The following is a 17,524-nucleotide window of genomic DNA, read 5'->3' as shown; positions in this document are numbered from 1 at the left end:
GATTTAGCTATTTATAAAATGCTCTACAATCACTCATCAAGATATTTTATAAAAATAGAAACAAAGGTGGTATAAGTCAAAAAAAAAGGAAAAAGAAAAAAGAGTGCCATAAATAAGAAAGCAATTAAAGATGTATTCTCGTGTAAGAAACTAGCAACACTTTTAACTTAAAAGAGAAATTAACCTTTTTAGTGTTACAAGTTGATTTAATTCATAAAAAGGACTTACCATGGATTCTTTTTTTTCTTTTTTTAGAGTAGCCTCCATGCTTAGCATAGAGCCAATGTAGGACTTGAACTCATGACCCTGAGATCAAAACCTGAGCTGAGATCAAGAGTTAGACGCTGAACCGACTGAGCCACCCAGGCACCCCCCTGGATTCTTTTAAATAGTAAACATTCATATGTCGTTAAGTGTTTGGAGGATGATCATTCACTGACATACAGGGGCGGACAAACTGGATTATAGCAAAACTTTCAAATGTTAATGAACCACTGCCAACTGAAAATAAGTCCAAGCATCTAAGTGTACCTGTGGTTACCAGGCAATAACATTTACTTTCCAAAATCAAATTAAATGAAAGCTTTTCAAGAAATTTAACATGGGTAAGTTTAGTTGTATTTACTGAATACAGTTAATGCTAGGTGTCTCTTGTGGCACACCTGGGTGGCTCAGTTGTTTTTAGTGTCCAAATCTTGATTTTGACTCAGGTCATGATCTCATGGTTTTGAGACTGAGCCCCACATTCGGCTCTGTGCTGAGCACGAAACCTGCTTGGGATTCTCTTTCTCCCTCTCCTTTTGCCCCTCCCCTGCATGCACTCACTCATTCTCTCACTAAAATAAAATAAAAATAAGTATCTCTTATAAATGAGAGATCAAGGGATTAATATATATATAATATTAATATTATATTAAATATTATATATTATCTATTATATTATAATATATTATATATTATATTTTATTATATTAAAATTATATTAACATTATATAAATATATTATATATATAATATATATATATATATAAAATTTGCCTCAGTTCTTTCTTAGCACATATAATGCTGACTTTTATCTCGTATGTGTTAGTTACTTAAACAACTCAGAATTTCGCTAAATTCAAAGCAACAACATCAGATATCTGAAACCCAAACTAAACAGATAATATAACTAACCTTCCACAAGGAAGCCTCCCTGTCGTCATATGACAGCCGTGGGTTTAAGGTAGGAATCACTAAGTTTCCTCTTGGAGTAAGGTTTCCATTGAGCACTAAATTATTTTCAAAATGTCCACAATAAGGTGGTTCCAGGCCTGGGCTCATATAAGGGTCCTGAGTAAAGTTTGGTGCTGCTGTCTCTCCACAAGAAAATTTGTATTGCTCTCCGACAGTCTCTCCTTAGCCCTGTGAAGATTAAAAAACACAAATACATTTGCTTTTCCCCTAAATCATTCCTAAATGACATACATTTTTTTTAGGTTTCCATAATAGTAAATAGCATTTGCCATTGAACAGTGTTTTAACACTGAACATGTGACGGAGCACACCTACTATCTAAAATTATACTTTTAAAATTGTTCTAAAGAAATACTTATGTTTCCAGGGGGATTCCTAACTAACAATTCAAGTTAGGGAAGGGAGAGAAGTGGCTATCAGTGATGTACATGGGTTAACAAATAATACTTGCTGTCTTCTGGAATGGCTGTACTGACAGGATCCTTCAGGATGCCATTATATATACCTACTTATATTTAGTAAACCTGTTTACAGATGTAAAACTAAACCATCCCTCAAAGACATTTTCAAGCGTTTGCTTTCACCACTCTTGTACATTTCACTTTTTATCTCAAAGAAACTGAGCATTTGACACTGAGGAATCATTGAGACCAACAATCTCTAGGGGAGATAGGAGATGACAGACGTGTGATCAGAAAGAACTAAAACAGCTACAGAGGCAATTAGCTTATAACAGTTACCAAGGCACTGGAGGCAGAATCTGCCCTTTCTGTCTTCAGTCTTCCACAGGCCTCCCTCCCACCATGGTGCTCTTTTTAGCCACTTCGGGAATTATACTACCCTTCAGCCCTGTGTGAGTCTTTCTGTATTTCACCCGGATGCCTTTATGTAAAGTAGAAAAAGCATAAAGGATAGTTTGTCTCAAGGCCCACTCTAGGAATCATACCAAAGGTCACAATCAAGAGAATAAATGTACCAAGCTGCCAGGATGAGTAGTAGTAGTACTTGACCTTTTAGGTTAAAGATGTAATCTTCCAAAAAGAAACTCATCGACATTTCTATTTAGGGTAATTCTGACAAGCAATTTTATAATAATATGCTTCTAAATGAGAAAGCTTCGAACAATGCACTTAAAGACTAGCAGATCGGATCAATGGAAAATATACAGGGCGGGGGGTGCGGGGGTGGGGTGGGGGAAGAGGTCCTGTAAAACCGAAAAAAAGAGAAGGGATGCAAACTGTCCTGGACTAACATTTCAAAGGTAAGTTCACTTAGAAACCTCATTTTCCAAAATAACACGATCTAGTTGGCTTTCACTTCCTACTCATCTCATGATCTCGGCTCCACAGAAATTATGCTTTAGAGGCAAATTAATAAGCTAAATTTCTTGTCTATGATTCTGTGTTGACTTACCTGTTCAGCTTATTTCTCAAGGACTTTCTAAGTTTTAATTCTTCTAGGTAGAGTTGCCTGTAGGTTTCCAACTCTGTTTTAGTAGATCCTTGAGAAGTCTTCATTGTAGAGACCTGAGATTCCAGATCTTTAATTCTAAGTTCCATTTGATTTCTCGTTGAAGCATGATCATTTTCTCTTAACTGGTCCAAGTTTTGTCGAGCTGCTGCTTGTGCCTAATGAAAAAAAAATTAACAGGATAGTTTCAAAATAGGTATAATCTGAATAATTAATTATACCTGTTTCCCTTAGTTCTGAGTCAAAGTTTCAGAGAGAAATTTTAAATGAAAAAAGCTCAAGTGTAAAATATTTATCATCAATGTTAACTGAATTAAATATGATTTATAAAATTAAAGTTCAATCATTCCTGTATTAGTATTCACGCAATCTGATAATTCAAATAATAGACTCAATGAGAAAATTTTTAAAGTCAACAATAATCTTAAGAATAATCCAAGTACAGTGCAATTTTTAAATCATAGTTTTTCTTTTCCTCTTCATAGTGAGACTAGTTGTTTAAATCATCATTTTTTCTTATCCTCTCGATTTAGTAGGAATAATGATGAAAACTGAAATCTTTAAAGGGAGGAACAAATGCCTCCAGAAATCTACAAATTACCATAAAGCAAGTAGAGGAAACCCCTACAATACATCTATCCAAAATGTAATTTGCAGTGAAATGAATTAAAGCACATTACAGATCAATCACTTAACCTGTAAAAACAGGTTGACTTCGTGTAATTTTTCGTCTATGTCCAGCCGTGCTCTTTCTTCAATCTCCCGTTTATACTGCTCCACTTGACTGCGTTCTACCATATTCATTTCCATAAATTGCTTCAATTTTACTACTTCTTGCTGTAACTTCTTGTTGTTGCTCTCTAGTTTTTCACGTTCTTCTTCGAAAGCTTTCATTGATAATAACTCTTGTTGAAGAACTTGATTTTTTGCGTCCAGGTGTAGACATTTTGAAGATGTAGTTTCCAGTTCTGTTGTAAGGACATCAGCCTGCATGAATAAAACACTATAGTTTGGAAGGGAGTGAAAAGAGTCTAACTCAAAACTACTTTGAAATTCTTTTTTTTTTTTCAGATTTTAAGTAATCTCTACACCCAGTGTGAGGCTTGAACTCACAATCTCAAGATCAAGAGTAACTGAGCCAGCCAGGCACTCAAATTTTTAAATAAACTCATTTGCAATAAAATGTTACCTGTCTTAGAATGTGGAACCTTAAACAAGTCAGAAAATCAAGAGACACGTTAAAGACATCAGGTGTTACTGAAATAGATCTTTGCTATCATTCTCTTTAGTACACAACATTTGCACTTGATCTATACTTTTATTTTTCTATGATTTTTTCATATCTTTCTTTCATAAAATAAGTCCTCTCTTAGGAGAAAGTCTCTTAGCCCTTCCCTCATCTTAACACTCCATAACTTTTAAAGAAGTTTTAGCAATATCATATTGACTTATGTATGCCCAAGTCAACAAATATGTCCCAAGATAAGACTCTGGAAATAAGACTCTAATTCATGAATCTATAAGTAATGCTTCTAATGCCACGGCCTGTTTCTGAACTGCAAATGTTTTATGCTAATTTGAAGTGCATTCCCAGGAGAAATGGTTCTCCGGGATGTGTTCAGAAATCACATCTCCCAGTATAAAACTTTAATTGGATGATCCAAATATGTTTTTGAGGCAAAAAATTTTTTTAATTCAATACTGTTATCTTGTAATCCTTTGTTACGTTCAAGAAAATAAGAGATCATACTAAACAAAAACAACCACAACAAAACTGGCTGGAGTTTCAGTGATGCTGAGTTGGGAACGACTTCCATCCATTCTATATGATTGGTAAGACAAGGTGGGTGGATGTGGTGGTTTTATAAATTCGTTGATACTTCTGTGAAAATCCCTCCCCTTAAATATATGCTGGCTTCAGTAACTGGTTTCTCGTGAACAGAATATGCAGAACTGCTGTGATTTTTAAGGCCAGCTTAGAAAATGTGATACAGCTTCCTTCTGACTTACTTTCTCTAGGGAAGCTCACCCTTAGAACGCAGCCACCACGTGGTGAGGAATCCCAGGCTACCCAGTGAGTCTTCATGTAGATACTCCAGCTGAGACTAGCCAACGTCCTAGCCAAAGGCCAGCCTCAACAGCCAAACACGTGTGTGAACAAGCCTTTAGATGATTCTAGTCTCCAGCTTCCAGTTATGCCAGCTGATGCCCAATGAAGAAGAAATGAGTTGCCCTACTCTGCTTTGCCTAAACTAAAGATTGGTGAACAAGAGAAATGCTGTTTTGAACTACTAGGTTTTGAGGTGGCTTATTATGCAGCAGTAAATTACTACCACAGATACTGATACTAAAAATGGTGTGCTGCTATTCAAAAAAACCTAAAACTAAACTTCCTTTGAACCAGGAGGTAGGTGGAAGTGGAAAGATGTAGAAAAGCGTAAGGATGAGACCCAAAAATGGCCTCCACAAGACTCTTAGTGGAAACCTGATGGCCTGTGAAGAGGCTGACAGCAAGGGTTTCTAAGCAAGTGAAGAAAATGACACTGGACGAAAGGGAAGTCGTGCTACAAAATACCCGAAAGTAAAACGGATAGGAAAGAGAAACTAAAGAAAGACTATGCAACTGAAAGGAACCAGGACTTACTGGGTTCAAGTATCTGTTTCTCATTTACAGCCTCTCTACATGTTGAACTGTCAAATAATGCTAAAATAAAGAAATGGCTTTTGGGTTCAGAGAAACTCCAGGGTGCTACCAGGAAAACAGAAAGATTTAAGGTATGCCTCCAATTTCTTTAAGGATCTTAAGACTATAAGATTTTTTTAAAGTGGGTTCCACACCCGACATGGGGCTTAAACTCAGCACCCAGAGATCAAGTGTCACATGCTCTACCAACTGAGCCAGCCAGGAGCCCCAAGAGTAGACAAATTTTAAAGGCATTGTCCTATAAGAGCTTCACAGGAAACCTGACGCGAAAAGCTTATCTCAAAAGGACTTGGGAGGGTCGCTTTGCTAAAACACGGCATGAAATCCAGTAATATTTACAGAAAACTAAAAAAGGTAAGAGATATATACTAGCAAACATACTATTTGCTACCTTGGACTAAAAGGGGCCAAATAGTGCAAAATGAAAAGAGGCCTTTGGGTCTTAGAAGTCCCACAGGGAGGAAGCAGGATGAAAAAACAGCTGCAAATACAGGTCATTCCTTATGAAAAGGAAGGAACTAAGAGCTCAAGGAGTAAAGAAAGGGAAAAGACATGGAGAAAGTATTCCCGTGGTTAGGACTAAGTCCTAACTTAAGAACTGACAGCATGCATCAGGCTATATTTCAAAACTCTTATGGACTAGGGTGCTTCCCATCTTCTTTTTCTGAATAGGTGAGTCCTCAGCAGTTGACTAGAATGTTGCATTTGTGAGTGGTAAATAACTGTCTCTTTCATTCTCAAGTCCTCATATTGAGAACACTTGCACTCAAGGGGCTATACTTGAGATACCATAACCCAGGCAGCTTATCCCCACTGCACCTGATTAAGATGGTAAGATCTTGGACTCAAGCCCTGAACCTGATGCCATGATAACTGCGACTTGCAGGAGGTATTGGAGGGGGAGGGGAGTGAATGTATTTTTCAGGTGGGAGGAATACAAACATTTGTGGCCAGTGGGTAAAGTATACTGCTTTTTAAAGGTGTCCATAGGTTTTAAATATTAATTCCACTAAAAAAAAGACCGTGGAACAACCTTAGTGACTTGCTCCTAATGAACAGAATATGTGACTATGATCCTGTGTGTATTCCAAGTCTAGGTGACAAAAGGCGATTCTGCCTTGCTCTGTATCTCAGGCTGCTAACTTGGAATCTAGCTCCCCATCTAGTGAGGAAGCCTAGGCCACAAAGAGGGTCTAGGTGTGTCAGTTTAAGTGTTTCTGCTACCTCCTGAACTGAAGTCCCAGGCAACAGCCAGCATCAACCACCAGACGTTAGTGAACAAATCTTCAAATGGATCCAACCCCAAACCTTTCAGTTGCCCCACCTGAAGCTGAGCAGGGCAGAGACTAGCTGTCCTGGCCACACTTTTCCTAACAGATATGTGAACAAAAGAAATCTAACCTTTGGGGAGTTTGTTAAGAAAAAAACAAAAATGATAAATTGAAATGTGGATTAAAAAAAAAGAGAGATAAGATACATAAACTTGTATAGGAGAAATTGGTCTCCATGAAAGTAGGATGTAATAAATGTTAAGATTAATTTATTAACAACCAATGGTGCTAATGAGAAGAAGCAGATAACTAGAAGCAAGATCTAAGAAGTTTTTCTCTCAGTTTTTCCCCAGCTAGGATCATATTAACTGCTCATTTTCCATATATGGCCTTTATTATGTTGAGGTGTGGTTCCTCTAAGCCTACTTTGTTGAAGTTTATATCATGAATGGATGTTATAGTTTGTCAAATTCTTTTTCTGCATCTATTGCAATGATATGACTTTATGCTTTTTTGAAAATTAATATGAGGTATCACATTCATTGATTTGCAAATATTGAACCACCCCTGCAAACCAGGGATAAATCCCATTTGGTTATAGTGAATGATTGAATGATTTTTTTAATGTTTCTTTATTTTGGAGAAGGAGCACAAGCAGGGGAGGGACAGAGAAAGAGGGAAATACAGGATCTGAAATAGGCTCCAGGGTCCAAGCTGTCAACAGAGCCTGACACTGGGCTCAAACCGACGGACCATGAGATCATAACCTGAGCTAAAATTGCATGCTTACTTCACTAAGCCACCCAGCTGCCTCTGCCCCCGGTGAATGATTTTTTAATGTATTGTTGGATTCAGTTTGCTTATTTTGTTGAAGATTTTTGCATGTTCATCAGAGATGCTGGCCTGTAATTCTCTCTGTGGTGTCTTTATCTGGTTTTGGTATCACGGTAAAGCTGGCATAGAATAAATTTGGAAGTTTCCCTTCCTTTTATGTTTTTCTGGAACAATTTGAAAAGGACAGGTTAAACTTTTTTTTTTTTTTGTATTAGCTCTTCTTTACATGTTAAAATTTACGTCTGAAGGCATCTGGTCCTAGACTTGTGTTTGTTGAGAGTTTTTTGATTCCTGATTCAGTTTCCTTGCTGGTTATTGATTTTTTTCAAGTTTTCTCTTTCTTCTTGTTTTAGTTTGGTAAGTTATATATTTCTAGGAATTTATTCATTTCTTCTCAGTTGTCCAACTTGTTGGCATACATTTTTTCACAATATTCTCTCATAAATGTTTGTATTTCTGTGGTGTTAGTTTTTATTTCTACTCTCACATTTGTGGTTTTATTTATTTTGGTCTTTTCTATTTTCTCGTTGATTACTCTGGCTAACACCTAATCAGTTTTATTAATTTTTACAAAGAACCGGCTCTAGGTTTCATTGATCTGTTCTAGTATTATCTGTTTTTTGTTTGTCTATCATTCATTTCTGCTTTAATCTCTTTTTTTTAATTTTATTTTGAGAGAGACCACACATGAGTGAGGGATGGGCAGAAAGAGAGAGAGAGAGAGAGAGAGAGAGAGAATCCCAGACAGGTTCCATGCTGCCAGCAGAGAGCCTAACACGGGGCTCAATCTCACAACTCTGAGATCATGACCTGAGCCAAAATCGAGAGTCAGACACTTAACCAGCTAACCCACCCAAGGGCCCCCTGCTCTGATCATTATTTGCTTTCTTCTGCTGGCTTCAGGCTTCATTTGTTGTTCTTTTTCTAGCTCCTTTAGGTGTAAGGTTAGGTTGTTTGAAATTTTTCTTGCTCCTTGAAGTAGGCTTATATTGCTATATACTTTCCTCTTAGGACCACTTTTGCAGCATCTCAAAGGTTTCAGACCATTATTTTTTCATTTCCATTTGTATACACGTTTTTAAGTTTCTTCTTGTATCTCTTGCTTAAGCCGTTCCAGTGCAGTAGCACGTTATTTAACCTGCATGTATTGTTTTTAATAATTAAGGCCTATTTTTTGTTTGTGATCCATTCTTGAGAATATTCAATGTACACTTGAAAACAACGTGTATTCTGTTTTAAGATGGAACGTTCTGAAAAAAAAAATCTCTTGGGGCGCCTGGGTGGCGCAGTCGGTTGAGCGTCCGACTTCAGCCAGGTCACGATCTCGCGGTCCGTGAGTTCGAGCCCCGCGTCAGGCTCTGGGCTGATGGCTCAGAGCCTGGAGCCTGTTTCCGATTCTGTGTCTCCCTCTCTCTCTGCCCCTCCCCCATTCATGCTCTGTCTCTCTCTGTCCTAAAAATAAATAAACGTTGAAAAAAAAATTAAAAAAAAAAAAAAGAAAAGAAAGAAAAAAAAATCTCTTAAGTCCAATCTGGTCTGCTCTGTCATTCAAAGCCATTGTTTCTTTTTCTTTTTTTTTTTAAATATATGAAATTTATTGTCAAATTGGTTTCCATACAATACCCAGTGCTCATCCCAACAGGTGCCCTCCTCAATACCCATCACCCATCCTCCACTCCCTCCCACCCCCCATCAGCCCTCAGTTTGTTCTCAGTTTTTAAGAGTGTCTTATGCTTTGGCTCTCTCCCACTCTAACCTCTTTTTTTTTTTCCTTCCCCTATCCCATGGATTCCTGTTAAGTTTCTCAGGATCCACATAAGAGTGAACACATATGATATCTGTCTTTCTCTGTATGGCTCAAAGCCCCTGCTTCTTTGGTGATTTTCTGTTAAGACGTATTTTTTTGGTGATTTTTTGTTAATATCTATTGATGTAAAATGGGTGTTAAAGTACCCTATTACTGTCTTATTATCAATTAGTTCCTTTATTTGGTTAATGTTTTATGTACCTGAGTGCTCTCATGGTGGGTGTATAAATATTTACAATTGTTAGATCTTCCTATTGGATTGTAGCCTTTATTATGATATAGTAGCATTCTTTGGCTCTTGCTACAGTCTTTGTTTTTGGTTGTTTATTTATTTTGAGAGAGACAGAGCTGGGGAGGGACATAGAAAGGGAGAGAGAAAATTTCAAGCAGCCTCCATGCTGTCAGCCTGGAGCCCAACATGGGGCTCAAAGCCACCAGCCATAAGATCATGACCTGAGCCAAGACCTAGTCGGTCGATCAAATGACTGAGGCACCCAGGTGCCCCACAGTCTTTGTTTTAAGGACTGTTTTGTCTAACAAAAGTATCGCTATTTTTTCTTTTAACGTGATAAATTTTTCTCCATCCCCTCGCTTTTCATTTTTTTTTTAATAGAATTCATTGTCAACTTGGCTAACATACAGTGTGTATAGTGTGCTCTTGGTTTTGGGAGTAGATTCTGGTGGTTCATCACTTGTAGACAACACCCAGGGCTCATCCCAACAAGACTCTCCTCAATGCCCACCACCCACTTTCCCTTCTCACCCACCGCCCCCCATCAACCCTCTCTTTGTTCTCTGCATTCAAGAATCTCCTATGGTTTGCCCCTCGCCTTCTCTGTTTGTAACTATTTTTCCCCTTCCCTTCCCCCACGGACTTCTGTTAAGTTTCTCAAGTTCCACATAGGAGCAAAAACATATGATATCTGTCTTTCTGTGACTTATTTCATGTAGCATAATACCTTCCAGTTCCATCCACATTGCAAGAGATAGCATGATTTCACTCTTTCTCCTTGCCAGGTAGTATTCCAGTGTATATATAAACCACATCTCTTTATCCATTCATCCGTTGATGGGCATTTAGGCTCTTTCCACAATTTGGCTATTGTTGAAAGCACTGCTATAGACATTGGAGTACATGTGCCCCTATGAATCAGCACTCCTGTATCCTTTGCATATATTCCCAGTAGTGTTATTGAGGGGTCGTAAGGTAGTTCGATTTTCAATTGTTTTGAGGAACGTACGCACTGTTTTCCAGAGGGGCTGCACCAGTTTGCATTACCACCAACAGTGCAAGCATCCCCTCACTTTCAATCTGCAGGTGTCTTTATGTCTAAAATGAGGTTTTTATAGGCAGCCTACAGACGGGTCTTGTTTTTTAATCCATCCTGTCACCCTAGGTCTTTTGGTTGGAGTGTTTATTCCATTTATATCCAAAGTAATTATTGACAGGTATGTATTTATTGTCATTTTACTACTTGTTTTGTGGTTGTTTCTGGAGATTTTCTCAAATCCTTTATTGTTTTTCTCGCTTTGATGTCTTTCTAATTTGCTTTCATGATATATTTGGATTTCTTTCTCTTTATTCTTTGCATCGTTATTAGTGGGTTTTGGTATATGATAAGCATTAATTTGTATATCACCTCTTCTGCGTGTAGCAGTCTATATTAAGTTGATGGTCACTTAAGTTAGAGCTCATTTTTTTTCTCCTCCCCATGTTTTGATAAGCTATTATATTGTATATCCTTTTTTGGGGCATTCCTTGAGGATTTTTTTTACAGAAATATACATTTTTACTGCTTTTACATTTCCTGCCTTTATACTGTCACTTTTGATCTCTCCTTTCCACTCAGAGTCCCCGATAATATTTCTTACAGGCTGATTTAGTGGTCACAAGCTCCTTCCATTTTTGTTTGTCTGAGAAATTCTTTATCTCTCCTTCTATTATGAATGATAGCCTTACTGGATAGAGTATATTTGGCTGCAGATTTTTCTCATTCAGCACTTTGAATATATCATGGCATTTCCTTCTGTCTTGCAAAGTTTCGGTTGAAAAATCTCCTGCTAGCCTTGTGGGTTTTCCCTTGGAAGTGAATGACTTGTTTTGCTGCTTTTAAGATTTGTAGCAGTGGGGCGCCTGTGTGGCTCAGTCGGTGAAGCATGACTTAATCTTAGCTCAATTCGTACCTCGCAGTTCGTGGGTTTAAGCCCTCCCGTGGGCTCTGCAGTGACAGCACAGAGAGTGCTTGGGATTCCCTCTCTCTCTCTCTCTCTCTCTCTCTCTGCCCCTCCCCTGGTTGTGTCTGCGTTTTGTCACGGAAATAAAAAAAAAACAAAAACAAAAAAACGAAACACTAAAAAAAAAAGATGTTAGCAGTATATTTTGCAAATTTAATTACAACATGTCTTGGGTGTTGATTTTGATGGAAGTTCTCTGTGCCTCCTGGATCTGGATGTCTGTTTTCTTCTCCACATGACGGAATTTTTCAGTTATTGTGTCTTCAAATCAATTATCTGTCCCCTTCACTCTGTCTGCTTCTTCTGGGACTCCTATCATATGAATGTTTTTACATTTGACGGAGTCACCGAGTGCCTTAAGTCTATTCTTGCATTGGGTAATTCTTCTTTGTCTTCTTCAGCTTCACTGCTTTCCATTACCTTGTCTTCTAGGTCATTAATTTGTTCCTCTGCTTCTTCCAGCTTGCTGTTCATTTTTACTGCACTCTTCATCTCTGATTCTTCAGCTCTTTTATGTCTGTGGTAAGTGTCTCTCGGATGTCTTCCATTGTTTTCTCAAGTCCAGTGAATATCCTTATGATCATGGTTTTAAATTCTCCATTAGGCGTGTGATTTATATCTGTCCCATTTAGGTCTCTGGCCATGGCCTTATCCTGTCCTTTCATTTGGGATAAATGCTTCTGTCTTTTCATTTTGTCTGCGTATCTGCCAGCTTCTGTATGTTAGAGAAGCCAGTTATGTCACCTGCTCCCAAAAGTAATGGACATAGGAAAAAGATGTCATGTAATGCCCAGGGTCTAGCACTTCAGGGAGGGCCACCAGTGTGTGCTGCATGTGTTCTGCTGTTGTGTTCTGGCTATGCTATCCTTCAGGCCAGTCGTCTGCAGAGGCTCTAGTTGCCTGGTCTGGTGAGTGTTTGGTCCCTGGCCTGAACATAGCGAGTTTTAACTAGGTGTGCTCTGGTCTGCTTATGAAATGAGACCTGTCACCACCTCTACTGGAACTGAGGCCAAGGGAAACTCTCTGGTTGGGAGATGTGGTGTGGGCAGGCATTTGTCCTGGTCTTCTGGGGGAAGGGTCTGCTGTGCTGGGACTCAAGCACCAGTGATTGAGAAATGTAGTTCCACCAGAGTGCAAGGGGGTGGTGTTTGGTGTAAGCAAGTTAGGTAACCAGTGTTAGCAATGCACTGCTTCCTGCAGGTGGCTTTATGTTTGTGGTGAGGGGCAGGAGAAGGAGATGGTGCCAGCCAGCAGCTTTGTTCCTACAGACAGGTCTCTCTGAAATTTGCCTCTGAAGAACGTGCTCTGATAAGAGCAAATTATCTCCCCACTGTGTGCCCCAGGCACTCTTCAGACCACTGTACCCATGCTATATGCTCCCACATTGTTTGCCTGCCTTCTGTCCAAGAGCAGTGCAGTACCTCAGGACACTAAATCAGCTAAACCGGATGTCCTTTAAAACTCCAGACTTTATGCACTACTGGTTGCAAGAACTCACGAAATGCAGCCCCTCATTTTCCAAGCCAGTGGGTATGGGGAAATGTTCTGTTTGTGCATTCCCTTGTGCATTCCTCTCTCTCACCCTTACCCACATCCTCGATGCCCGCCCCTCTGCAGAAGCCAGAATCTGTTTCTCTTCTAGATGACATTTCTGCATCAAGGACCTTCTTTGATGTGGCCTCTTCTCTCCCTTTTGTTGTGGAGTTTGTTCTGTCAGTCTTCAGGTGGATTTCTGGAGTATTTAGGGTGAGCTGATTGTTATCTAGATGTATTCGTGGGATGAGGCAAGCCTAGAGTCCTCCTACTCCTCTGCCTTCTTCCTGTCTCTAAGATCTTTTTCTAAGATTCCCTTCAATTCCAACAATTCTTACAAGTAGGCAGGAATGCCTCTTTAGAATTTCCCCTCAAGTTAAGGTAGAAGCACAGAGACATACGATTTGAAGCACAATAGTTGAAAAACTAGAAAGAGTCAATTTGATAACCAAAATTGGGCCTTTGGTCTGATTTCAATGAAAGGAAATAGGCAGCTTTGAGTATTTTTTAATCCATTGAATACTCAATCTTCATTCTCCTTTCCTCAGTGGGGAAATAAAGAGAATGTCATGGAATCATTTTTCATCTTTTCAGTAGCAAAACAAATGTACTGTCCTTTAGCACTACTTCAATTAACTGCACATTCTCCTTTACCTTATTCCAACCTTCTTTGTGTGGGGAGGTAAGACCATTTCATCTTTGTGTTGTCCCACAATGCTTCTCCATATCATACAAGTTGGCTTCAAAAGTTTGTTGTCATTCAAATTACCAATCTACTATTTGTCTCTGATAAATCAACTTAATACTACCTCACTTTGTACAGCTGTATTATTTGAATGATGTAATCTTTATTGCATTAATGATACGCTGAGCTATAAAATATAGCTATGCATATCTTTCTATTTAAGTGAAAGAAGGGGAAACAGGCTACTGTGTTTTCCAAGAATGTAGGATCTGTGCCAAGAACAGGATTAACAGTAGTGTTACACACAAGAACCAGGTCAGAAGAGGATCTCATTGTGAATTGCAAGATGATGGGTTAGCAAGGTTGTTTAAGAGGAGAGAGGAATAGCCCAGAGTTAATCTTTTCCTTCCTAGACGGTGAAAACTATGGATGAGTCTATGCATTATAAAGAGATAATAAAACATAATGAAGTAAATGGTAGACAGAGTCAAGAGATCCTATGGCCAAGATTTGATGGAAATGAAAGTGGGCATCACTGACTGAGACACCAAAAGTTTGCACAGGCGGGGAACCTGGGTGGCTCAGTCAGTTGAGCCTCAACCTCTCAGGTCATGATCCCAGGGTCATGGAAACAAGACCCCTGTCAGCCTCCACACTAAGTGTGAAGCCTGCTAAAAATTCTCTCTCCTCTCTCCTCTTTCTCTCTCTCTCTCTCTTTCTCCCCTACACACCCCCTTGTCCTGCTTGTGCACGCACTAAAAAATATATAAATATAAATAAATAAATAAATAAATGTCTGAACACACTAAAGAAAGAGCATTTTATCTTTTTGAGCCTGACTTCACATCGAGTCATGGGGTCAGCAAGGCATAGGCTGGCGAAAGGGTCCTTCAAGAAGCAAAAGTCTCTATAGGAGCAAAGTGAAGTTCTACTACATTGACTTTTTATTATTACATAAGTGACTGATAATTTGCAAGATGACACGGAAAAAGTTTTCATAAAATTTGATATGGTACTGGCATAAGGACAGACATATAGATCAATGTATTAACATTGAGCATCTAAACATAAACTCTCACATTATAGTGAACTGATTTTCCACAAGGGTGACAGACAATTAAATGGAATAAGACTAGTCTTTGTAACAAACAGTACTAGGACAAATGGATATCCACATGCAAAGTAATAAAATCAGACCTCTACCCCATAGCATATATACAAAATTAACTTAATATCTAAGAGCTAAAATGATAAAAATCTTAGAAAAAACCTTCGTGTATATGTTTGTGATTGGATTTGACAATGATTTCTTAGACATGACACCAAAAGACAAAAGCAGATTAAGTTTACTTCACCAAAATTAAAAACTACTATGCTTCAAATATGACCATCAAGAAAGTGAATAGGCAAGTGACTAAATAGGAGAAAAATACCTGAAAATCCTGTGTCTGCTAAGTGATTTGTATGTAGGATATTTAAATAACTCTTCCAATAATGAAAAGACAATCCAATATAAAAACGGGAAAAAGAATGGATTAGTTCTTTAAAGATGATACAGAAATGGATAATAATCACGTTAAAACGGAGATGTTTGGGGTGCCTGGGTGCCTCAGTCAGTTAAGTTTCTGACTTGGGCTCAGGTTACAATCTCACGGTTCGTGAGTTCGAGCCCCTCATCGAGCTCTGTGCTGACAGCTGGGAGCCTGGAGCCTGTTTCAGATTCTGTGTCTCCCTCTCTCTCTGCCCCTCCCCTGCTCACACTGTCTCTCTCAAAAGTAAAAGAGACACGTTCAACATCATTAGTTGTAAAAAAAAATGCAAACCAAAACCCACAAGATGTGATTTCATCGCCACTAGAATTGCTACCATAAAAGCAACAGATAATGACAAACATTGGCAAGAATCAGGAAAATGGGAACTCTCAAAAACTGCTGATGAAAATGTAATGTTGCTGCCACTTTGGAAACAGTCTGGCAGTTCCTCAAAAGGTTAAACTAGAAAAACAATTGTTTTAAACTTATTTGAAAGAGAGTGCACAAGTAGGGTAGAGGAACAGAGGAGAGGGAGGGAGAGAATCCCAAGCAAGCTCCATGCTCAGAGCAGAGCCCAATGTAGGGCTCGATTCCACAATCCTGAGATCATGACCTGAGCTGAAATCAAGAGCCGGCCACTCAACCGGCTGAGCCACCCAGGTGCCTGCCCCTCCTCAAAAGGTTGAAAAAACAAAACAAAAACAAACAAACAGAAAAGGTTTATTTAACAGAGTTACCATATGAACTAGCAACTGTATTTATAGGTATATACCCAAGAGATATCAAAACATGTTCACATAAAAAGGTGTTCATCACACAAAAAATAACCTCAAAATGGATGAAAGACCTCAATGGAAGACAGGAAGCCATCAAAATCCTCGAGGAGAAAGTAGGCAAACCCTCTTTGATCTTGCCCACAGCAACTTCTTATTCAAAACGTCTCCGGAGGGAAGGGAAACAAAGGCAAAAATGAACGAGGGGGACCTCATCAAAATAAAAAGCTTCTGCACAGTGAAGGAAACAATCACCAAAACTAAAAGGCAACCGACAGAATGGGAGAAGGTATTTGCAAATGACAGATCAGATAAAGGGTTAGTATCCAAAATCTACACAGAGCTTCTCAAACTCAACACACGGAACACAAGTAATCCAGTGAAGTAATGGGCAAAAGACATGAATAGACACTGCTCCAAAGAAGACATCCAGATGGCCATACAAATCAAAACCACACTGAGATACCACCTTGCGCCTGTCTCTGTTTTCTAAGAAATTAAGGAAACGAAACAAACAAACAAAAAACTATAATCAGTAGTATGTTTTTATACTGGGTCTGATAGTTCTGTTTTTTCTAAAACAATCCCTGTTACTTCTTTTGATTCCTATATGCCAGAAAAATGAACTAAGTCCTAGTTAGTTGGAGAAAATTAACTAATTTTTCATATTTGAGAGGAACTTGTATATGGTAGAACATAGTGGCAACCACCAGGATTCTCTTTTTTTTTTCCTTCTGAGTACAATAGGATTGTTGCTTGTTTCACACATTCTGACATCATGATTTCATCTATTCTTTTTAAAACTTTCTTCAAATGGATATATAGGAATGTAGGAATTTTCAAGGCAAATACCAAGAAAAAGATTTTCCAAGAAAGATATTCTGTGACATAGCCTTCTGACTGTAACCATGTGTAACACATCAACCCAAATAATAAAAAATTCATATAACGTCGTTGTGTTAGAAGCATCCCAATGACACCCAGATTTGATTATTGACCAGAAGAGCTCCCAGACCTCAGCATATAGTTGTACTCATGCCTGTGGTTTGGTATGGGGAGAGGCTAGAAAGGCCAATCAGCACAGAGAAAAGGTGCATGGGGTGAAGGCCAGAGGAGACCAAGCACAAGCTTCCAGGAATCCTTTCTCTATGGAGTTAGTAGGATGTGCTGAATTCCTCCAGCATGAAATTAGAACAGCACAAGTGAAATGTTGTCTGCCAGTACGAGGCTTATGGATACTCAGTGCCCGAGTTCTCATCAAATGCTAATCACATAGGCATCTTCTCCTTAGCATGTCCCAAAATTCCAGGTTTTCAGAAGGACATCAAGTATACGGCCTTAAGCACATTGATTGTACCAGCACTTAGGCAGAGTGAGCCAATCTTAAGCAGCTAGGGAATGGTGGGGACCCTCCTTAAATCCAAGATCCCAGGGAACAATCAAGG

At 38.8% G+C, this 17,524-nt stretch overlaps 1 long non-coding RNA gene across 1 annotated transcript; it reads left to right on the top strand.

Annotated features, from left to right (window-relative positions):
* Nucleotides 1–4,470: 4,470 nt before the first annotated feature.
* On the top strand, nucleotides 4,471–5,472 carry LOC124510334 (uncharacterized). The gene is made up of 2 exons (XR_006961678.1): nucleotides 4,471–4,548; nucleotides 5,380–5,472. It is a non-coding gene; the product is annotated as an uncharacterized LOC124510334 (long non-coding RNA).
* Nucleotides 5,473–17,524: the final 12,052 nt, after the last annotated feature.

This window comes from Lynx rufus, unplaced genomic scaffold, assembly GCF_022079265.1.
Source record: "Lynx rufus isolate CCGP_SWC_20201006 ecotype Redwood Valley unplaced genomic scaffold, mLynRuf1.p SCAF_15, whole genome shotgun sequence".
Classification (NCBI taxonomy): Eukaryota; Metazoa; Chordata; class Mammalia; order Carnivora; family Felidae; genus Lynx; species Lynx rufus.
Note: the sequence above shows the minus strand (reverse complement) of the source record. Positions and strands in the feature narration are given on the sequence as shown.